Source organism: Schistocerca serialis, chromosome 4 (genome assembly GCF_023864345.2).
Source record: "Schistocerca serialis cubense isolate TAMUIC-IGC-003099 chromosome 4, iqSchSeri2.2, whole genome shotgun sequence".
NCBI lineage: Eukaryota > Metazoa > Arthropoda > Insecta > Orthoptera > Acrididae > Schistocerca > Schistocerca serialis.
The window spans coordinates 808,614,559-808,624,644 of record NC_064641.1 but is presented as its reverse complement, the minus strand read 5'-3'; the positions used below and the strand labels follow the sequence as shown (position 1 = coordinate 808,624,644).

Sequence of the window (10,086 nt, the reverse complement as noted above, 5' to 3'; positions counted from 1 at the left end):
ACCCCTTTGCTGAATCTGTCAGCTAAGGATCCTGAGCAAACTTAGTGGCAGGGGTAGGAGCATAATGTAAACAATACATTCGACGTTTTATGAAGGAACGGAATGATCTGAGTTCTTTGTAATCAATACACTCAGATTCTTAGCTCTCAGAAAGAGCATAACACGTGCTCCAGACTTGCACAACTGTCTGACACTGATGTTATAGACCATTATTCGCATTCCAATTCTGTAACTACTGTTCTGCAATGAATGTCCCATAGCAATCATACCTATATCACCATATCCAATTACACACGTTGTGTATGAAAGCATGCAAATAACCAAGGGTTAATAAGAAGAAAGCTTTATGGTTGATACATGATGGATCTCCAGATGCAAGGTGTTTGTAACATCTTATGTAAATCACTTGAGCTATCAACTCCGTAGTACCATTTCAGTGTTTGGATTACATAACAAGAAGGTACTGGAAAGAGAGAAATGATCAACGAACATAAACACACACTCCTAATGAGATTTTCAGGAGTGCTAGTTCTGCAAGGTTCGCCGGAGAGCTTCTGTAAGGTTTGGAAGGTAGGAGACGATGTACTGGCAGAAGTAAGGTTGTGAGGGTAGGGCGTGAGTCGTGCTTGGGTAGCTCAGTTGGTAGAGCACTTGCCCGCGAAAGGCAAAGGTCCCGAGTTCGAGTCTCGGCCCGGCACACAGTTTTAATCTTCCAGGAAGTTTCACACACTCCTAATGCCAGAGGGTTCTTCATGTAAATGTGCTTGCAAGTTAAAGCAGTGTGGGTTCCAATAAAGTCGTTGCATGGAATGCAAAGCTGTTAATATTCCAATGCATAAAAGATATTTCCAACACGTGACATACACTTATGCTGCAAGTTTTCTATCCCACTCACTATGGTGAGGAACTTCGAGATGATTAAACTACCATCTTATACATGAAAAGGAAACAAAAATAACATAGGATCATTGTGATACATCCACTATATAGCTTTCTTGAGGTATATAGCACCTGCTGATCACATCTCATTACGGTTTGGAAATTATTCTGTGCTCACATCAGTCCTACAATATGATAGTCAGGAACAGAAAACGCATGCTACAAGGACGTCGTATGAGGAACTAGACAGAAGTATACATAAAATACGGCGTTTCAGTCTTCGATCGCTATTCTTTATTTTCAAGTACCGGTTTCGGGCTAGCTGCCCATCTTCAGATCTGTTAGACAAAATTTAAAAATGTAATTAATAAGAGATACATAGTTAGTGATGGAAATATCTTAGTTTACAAAAAGAAATTTTGGAACGTATTAAATGCCAACATACCATATATTGTAGTTACAGAGTAACTTGTCCGTACAGAACAGTAAAGTAAATTTCAATCTGTTAAAACCTTATATCACAGTTTTTAAGAGTAACCTCATTGGTAACAGTAAAAAGTGCCCTCTACCTATAACAATTGTGCATCTGTTGTTATTGCACCGTATATATTCATGGCGAATATTCTTTTTAATAAAACAAAGGTAATAACATATGAATAATCCTTTTTGAGTGGACCATGAAACGAATAATTTTTACATTAATTTAAAATTTCTTTATAAAGAAACATAAAATATAATTAAAATGTAGATATTCTTCCGAAAATGGGCGTATTCTCTCCTCTGTTTTGATTGGTGGTGGAGTGGATTTCCCTGCGTCAGAACGTATACAGCGCCACGCCGAGTCCTCTTCCGCCGCGCCCAACTCACCTCACCGCCAGTACGCTGAGGGCCGTTCCGCTGCAGCTGTTTCTTACTGGGGCGTGGTGTTGCATTCAAGAGTAAGCCTAAAACAGGTCTTTAAAAATCTCATAATAATTCCCGTGCATAAAATCACTTTGCTCATTAAGTAGTAGGCCTGGGGTTTTTCTTTGATGAGCGTATATTTCAATCTCTTCGAGCACGTTGAGATAGAGACTTTTTGGAGCTTTATGTAGCAACTCCAATTGTTCATTAATATTACTCACTTCATGTCTACTCCCTTTCACATGTGTTCCAAATGCTGTTCGATTGCTATGACTGCAATTTCAAAATTTCGCCCTGTTTGTCCTATATAATAACTGTCACGTTCAGCACATTTAACCTTATATACTCAGGAATTATTGTATTTCATTTGTTTTGTCGTTGCTGGTTTGTGTCTTAGTCTATGTGCCATTTGCCCTTCATTCTGAAAAGCCACTGCGATGTTTTTTGGAAACCATTTAACAATTATTTCTGACACACGTCCTTTGCATGTCAGGGTGACAAACTTCTTCTTAGCTTTAATTTTCCTAGAATCGCTACTGATGCCCCCGGATTTGTTTTTGATCTTGTTAAACAGACGTGTAACATCTTGTGTCCTGTATCCATTAGCTGCTGCTACTTGCTTAATAATACCTAGTTCTATCTGCAACTCATCTTCCTTTAGTGGCAATCTTAGAGCTCTGTTGCACATTGCATGAAAGTACGCTCTTTTATGCTATTCCGGGTGGTGCAACGTCGCTACTATGATGTTGTCAGAGCAAGTGTCTTTTTTATAGACGCCGAAAACGTGCCTGCCTCCCTCCTTTCTGACGGTCAAATCTAAATAGTTAATCGCCCCATTGTTTTCCATTTCTAGTGTGAATTGAATTTTTGGATGCTGCTCGTTTAAATCTTTAGTCATTTCCTCTACGTCTTCTTTTTTTCCCTTTGAATAATGAAATAGTGTCGTCAACATACCGCCTGTAATAAATTAACTTCTCCTTAATTTCTGGAAAAGAGCTAAGAACTTTGTTCTCAAAGTCATTCATAAAAATTTCAGCTAAAATGCCTGATAGACTGTTTCCCATAGCTAAACCTTCATCTTGAATAAAAACTTTATCGTTAAAGATAAAACTATTAAAACTCAATGTGAACTCTAGCATATCCACGAGTTCGACGATTTCCCCCATGCTCATTGACGTATTTTTTATTAAGTTTTTCCTTATAATTTGCAGAGTTTCCGGTATTGGTGTATTAGTGTAGAGGTTCACGACGTCCGATGAGGCTAGGACTGCATCCTCTGGGATTGCAATGTTCTTTACTTAGTTCGCAAAACACACACTATTTTTTACGTTGTAAACTTGCTCGCATTTATACGCAGATTTTAACTTGCGGTACATAGCCCTATTCAAGAGCTCATTAACGGCTTCCTTCCCATTGCAAATAACACGCATTGGTTTGTTCTCCTCGTGCAATTTTATTTGCGCTCTTGCTTCTGGAGTCCTTGGATTCATCTTTACTAATCTAGCTTTTTCATTTGGAGTGAATAAAAATTGTATTGCTTCTATCCTTGCCTTTAAATCTGTCTGAAACTTCTTTGTTAAATCTTTTTTGACTTCTTTAATTCCATTTTCCTGAAAAAATCGCATTTTCCTATCTATATATTCCTTTTCGTAAATCACAACTGAGGTACTGCCCTTATCTGACTTAATCACGATTGCGTTATTAGAATCCAGTTTTAAGTTAATTTCTTTCACTAACCTCATCTCACTATATTTCCCGTTATGTAAAGTCTTCTGGCATTCAATTGCCTCTTTGGCTTTGATGGCGATACATGTCTCCTGGAATTTAGTTAACTTAGCGTCCCTACATGCTACCTTAACTTCTGCGATCATTCTCTTGATGTCTCGATCTTGCAAGTTCGTTCGCGGATTATGCTTAAGCCCCTTATCCAAATGCTTCTCCTCTACATTAGAAAAGACAATATCTGTTAGGTTAACGGTTCTGTCATAAAACTTACGTACATACTGTATTTTATCTGTTTCCCTCTCTGCCTTTGCTATTGCTCTACATAGATTAGTAATTTTCTTATTGTGTCTCTTTATGATTTCGTCCCTATGTACCTGGATTCTTGCTTCAATCTCATATTCAATTTGTCTAAACTGCAGTGGCGACAATAGGTTACCTAACTTCATATGTAACTCGTACGCAAGCTTATTGAGTTTGTCTTTCTCGACGTACCCTGATTTGATCTCCTGTGTTATCCATGACTGTTCTGCTCTCTTCTTAACATTTGTCGCTGAGATACTGCTGTTATTTATCTTTACCCTTGCGTACTTCGGTACAACACCTAATTGCAAACAGTTCTTACTGAAATGTATTTTTAAATTAGCTTTCACTATATTAAGCTTAGCTTTAAAAATGTATATGGTATGTTGGCATTTAATACGTTCCAAAATTTCTTTTTGTAAACTAAGATATTTCCATCACTAACTGTATTTTATTAATTACATTTATAACTTTGTCTAACAGATCTGAAGATGGGCAGCTAGCCCGAAACCGGTAATTGAAAATAAAGAATAGCGATCGAAGACTGAAATGCCATATTTTATTTAATGAACGATCGTGGAATTCCCATTGAGACAGTCATGTCTAGCTTTGATAAACTTGTGCCTAGTCAGGCTGTGGGAGATGTGAAAATATTGAAGAGGAATGTATATCTCCTAAAACAGGCAGTCACAAAAGTGGGAAAGAAACACATTGGTAGAAAGAAGGTAACTGCGAAGAAACCGAGAGTAAAAGAAGAAATGCTTCAACTGATCGTACAAAAATGCTCAGGGAAATTGAAGAATATAGAAATGAAAGTCACTGAGGAATGAAAAAAAAAATTAAAGTGCGGAAAGCTAAGACGAAATAGCTACACGAAAAATGTGAAGAAATCGAAAAGACATGATTGTTGGAAGGAGTGACTCAACACATAGGAAAGTCAAAACAACCTTCGGTGAAATTTAGAAAAAAGGTGGTAACATTAAGAGTGTAATGGGAGTTCGACCGCTAAATGCAGAGGAGAGACGGACGGGTGGGAAGAGTACATTGAAGCTCCGTACCGATAGGAAGATTTGTCTGATATGATAGAGGAAGAAACAGGAATCGATTTAGAAGAGATAGGGGATCCAGTATTAGAATCAGAATTTGAAAGAGCTTTGGAGGACTTAAGATCAAATAAGGCAGAAGGGACAGATAGCATTCCACTAGAATTTCTAAAATCACTGGGGAAGTAGCAACAAAACCACTATTCAAGTTGGACGGCAGAATGTATGAGTCTGGCGACATAACATCAGACTTTCGGAAACATGTCATCCATACAATTCCGAAGACTGCAAGCGCTAACATCTGCGAGAATTATAGCACACTCAACTTAAAGGCTCACGCATCCTAGTTACTGACAGGAATAATATACAGAAGCATGGAAAAGAAAATTGAGGATGCGTTAAACTACTATCAGTTAAAAAGGTAAACGCATCCCAGAGATAATTCTGACGTATCGGTTGATAATGGATGCAAGACTACAGGAAAATCAAGACACTTTCATAGGATTTGTCGATCTGCAAAATCCATTCGACAGTGTAAAATGGTACAAAATGTTCGAAACTCTGGGAAAAATAGGAGTACGTTACAGGGAGAGACCGGTAATATACAATATGTACAAGAGGCAATAATAAGAGTGGACGACCCTGAACGAAGTGCTCGTATTATAAAGAGTGTAAGGCAGGTATGTAGTCTTAAGCCCCTACTATTCTATCTGCACATCGAAGAGGCAGCGATGAGATAAAAGAAAGGTTCAGGAGTGGGAGTAAAATTCAAGGGGAAAGGCTATCAGTGACACGATTCGCCGATTACATTGCCATCCTGAGTGAAAATGAAGAAGTATTACATGATCTGCTGAACGAAATGGGTAGTCTGACGAACACAGAATATGGATTGAGAGTAAATCGAAGAAAGACGAAGGTAATCAGAAGTAATAGAGATGGGAACAGCGAGAAACTTTACATCACGATTGATGGTCATGAAGTAGATGAAGTTATGGAATTCTGATATGTAGGCAGCACAACAAAAAGTGACCGACGGAGCAAGGAAGACAACAAAAACCGATCAGCACTGGCAAGAAGGGTATTCCTGGCCAATAGAAGTCTACTTACATCAAATATTGGCCTCGATTTGAGGAAGAAATTTCTGAGAATGTACGTTAGGACTACAGCTTCGTCTGGTAGTGATACACCGTCTGTGGAAAAACCGGAACAGAATAAAATCGTAGCATTTGAGATGTGGTGCTACAGGTGGACTGATAAGGTAAGGAACCGGAGAGGAATGGAATATACTGACAAGGAGAAAGAACAGAATGATTGGACTCCGGTTAGGACATTAAGGAATGACTTGTGTGGTACTAGAGGGAGCTGTAGAGGGCAAAAACTATAGAGGAAGACAGACATTGGAATAACTCAGGAAATAATTGAGGACGTAGGTTGCAAGTGCTACTCTGAGATGAACAAATTCGCACATGAAGCTAATAACTCAAAAAAGAAAAAAAAACGGTTACATGTTTGTCAGAACACACAGTGCACCGAACAATTCTAACGATGGAGCGCTGCAAGCGACGATCCATCCATCTCCCAATATTAACACGAGTTCATTGGCGATTACGACTGAAATAGACACGTGACCACCGGCAGTGGATGTTGGCGCACTGACGGAGCGATGCATTGTCTGATTTTCGCTACCTTCTGCATCAAGCCAATGAGAGGGCACGAATTAATCGCCATCCAAGGGAATAGCTCCATGACACATGTACTGGTGGACGGAGAAAAGCTGACGGCCGCATCATTATGCTCTGGGGAACATTCACGTATTCATCCGTGGTTCTAGTGGAGCCCGTGCAAGGTACCGTGATGTCCAAGGAGCATCGAACAATGGTTGAAAATCACGTTCACCCGTTTATGACGTTCCTAATTCCTGACGGCAGTGGCATTTTTCAACGAGATAATGCGCTATGTCACAACGCTGGATAACGACGGACTGGTTCGGGGAACACAGTGACGATTTCCAATTGACGTGCTAGTCCAAACACCAATGCTATGTAGGTGAATGTCGCGTTACAAATCATCGCCCCCTGCCTTGAATTTACAGGGTATTACAGGGTATTAGGCGACGGGTGTGCCGAAGTGGTGCCAACTCCCTCCAGCGATAAATTTTGTGTAACAAAAAAGCAGACCTGTAATAATTATGGGAACTGGTTGTACAGAAGTATGATGGTAACTGATACACAATACTTCAGCGTAAGGACAATTTCAACTAAGGTAATAGTTGTACATTGCATAGTAAACAACAGATAAAATATATATATATATAATATATATATATAATCTTATTACGACTGTGGATTCTAAATTAATAATGTGACAACTGGTCTGTTAACTTTTAAATTGGCAAGGACGTATCCTTCTGCTTTATATATATATATATATATATATAGTTTGAGTCAGTGTGTTTATTCATGCTTCTTTACAATGTCAGTCAACTCCTCTGCAGTCGGCATCGAACTGTCGACAGGAGAATATCTGAGCACACGTTTAGAAATATGCAGACAACACAATGAGCATCCCGTGCGGTGATACAATTGCGCGCCCCCATACCCGCTAGTCTATGCGCACCCACATACTTGCTAGTCTCTGCGCCCTGCACTTCTCTATCCACTGATTCCCCACACGTAACGCTGCCATACAAGCGCGCTGCGACTAACTCGACACGTTTCGCCTGACAGGCTCATCTCCCGGAAACCAGATTTTCGCTGCGTTTGAACTCGCTTGTGTGCTGTCAGGGCGTCCTTTGAAGTGACAGTGTGTTTCACAAGCAAATGCTTTGAAGTTTCCGCTTCGTTTGACAAGTGTCTGTCGTTTGCACTTCGCAATTTACAGACTTATATCGTCACGCATGAGATAGCGTTGCTGAGTAGGCGTATATCACATGGCAGTGAAATATTAATCAGTACCTACCACCTAAGATCAAAGTTTCGCAGTCCTCTGATAACTGTGATTGCAGATGGCGACAGACGAATAAAACAAATCACAATTGCAAGTTTTAGACGGAGAATTTCTTATGAAGTAGAATGTCATGCTGGATTGCATGTCGTCACCACTTTTGCTCGATTTGTACACTGAAGAACAAAAGAAAGAAGTGAAAGGTTATTTCGGAGCAAGAATAAAATTTTAATCGCGTTGTTGCTGAAGATTTTTACCTGCTGGCTAGATGTCATAAAGTTTTTTGAACAGCTGTAGAAAGGAATGTGTAACGCAACAACACACATGCATGAATGTGGCATTGTACGTCCCTGCTAACCGTGCTCTTCTGTTTATGAGATTATTCACTAAATACTGTGTGTTACTTGCATTAATTATTAACACACTAATCTAGATGAATTAGTGTTGCAAATAATGATGGACTAATACAACTTGATATAAATGACCTCCTGTTATTAAAACATCGGATAAGCCAAATGCGAACAGAACATAGCGTCAAAATTTCATTCGTTAAAACGATGATCCTGGTGTTTTAGTATAGAAAATCGTAAATAAGTGCAATACATAATAGCTGAGCTTTAAATTAATGTATTCTAACACGTAGCATCATTATGGTAGCGAGAATGATGGATAACTGCGCAAGTTACAATCAAGACGTAGCACACTAAGCCGGACTACTGCAGACGAAGAGGTAGATAAATTAAATTTTACAGAGCTATGACGATGCCATTATACTGACCTGTTGATGCAAGAATTGGTTACAATAGCTGGCAGAGAAACACATACTCCAGAGATGATATTTTTGTGGAGAGTAAAGGACCACTCAAGAGGAGCTTTTTTAAAAGACGAAAACATCCAAAATCAGTTGAATGTATATAGAACTGACATGCTTCTGAAGTAAATACAGTGGTACAACCCGAAAAAAAGGAAGAAAACAGGTCAATCAAGTAAACCATATATAAAATTTTGAGAAAGCTGATCAGACTGCTTCTCATCCTAGTATTTATTCTGTTAAATAAATGCCATGAAAGATGTTAAGAAACAAGAGATTTAATTCAATTGCGCAGAAGTTAATGTTTCCCTGAAGAAAGACCTTGTAAATTTTCAATGCCTCTTCTACCATGAGATAGACTGAAATCCGGCTGTTTTCATCTTTATATCTAAACGTAGGTTAGTACTGTTTCCAAGTCGGTTTCAGCCGTTTCTCCCTCAGTCCCATGTACTTACGGATCTGATTAATGTGTATGAGGTCATAACTGTTAATATTCTTAGGCGCAGAGGAAAACAGGCTCTTCTGTACCATATCGGCATGAGTATTCGTGAAATTGATTATATAGTTCCATAAAAAAGATGAAATTACTCTGCAGTGCACAGATTATAAAGTCATAGTTCAAGGGAGTTGTTATTACAGGAAATCATTCATTCTGTGCATATTTGAATGCAGTTGGTCCAATAGAGAATTATTTAAGCACAAAAAGAATATTATCTACACCCAAAATGAACTTTCACATGAGCATTTGTTTAAAGCCAGTTTGCAGCTTGTGCTGGCTGTATTGATCAAATTTACGCCATTATTCTTATTCATAATTTATCTAAAAATGTTGGAAATCGTAATATGTGTAACAATAGTCATAACTTTACGGACTCAGTAAAATATGTGTGGGTGACGGTACAGGTAAGCAGAACATGGGATCTTGGTATGGCCTGTTTCAGACGTGGTTGACGGTGAAACAAGCACAGATGTGTGGACAACATATTTACTGAAATCTGCACTCTCAGAGAATCTTCTACATCTACATCTACATTTATACTCTGCAAGCCACCCAACGGTGTGTGGCGGAGGGCACTTTACGTGCCACTGTCATTTCCTCCCTTTTCTGTTCCAGTCGCGTATGGTTCGCGGAAAGAACGACTGTCTGAAAGCCTCCGTGCGCGCTCGAATCTCTCTAATTTTACATTCGTGACCTCCTCGGGAGGTATAAGTAGAGGGAAGCAATATAATCGATACCTCATCGAGAAACGCACCCTCTCGAAACCTGGCGAGCAAGCCACACCGCGATGCACAGCGCCTCTCTTGCAGAGTCTGCCCCTTGAGTTTGCTAAACACCTCCGTAACGCTATCACGGTTACCAAATAACACTGTGACGAAACGCGCAGCTCTTCTTTGGATCTTCTCTATCTCCTCCGTCAACCCGATCTGGTACGGATCCCACACTGATGTCCAATACTCAAGTATAGGTCGAACGAGTGTTTT

General features: G+C 39.4%; 1 non-coding gene across 1 annotated transcript; it reads left to right on the top strand.

Moving 5' to 3' along the window:
• Positions 1-623: 623 nt before the first annotated feature.
• Trnas-cga (transfer RNA serine (anticodon CGA)) lies at positions 624-698 on the top strand. The gene has a single exon. It is a non-coding gene; the product is annotated as a tRNA-Ser (tRNA).
• The last annotated feature ends 9,388 nt before the right edge of the window (positions 699-10,086 follow it).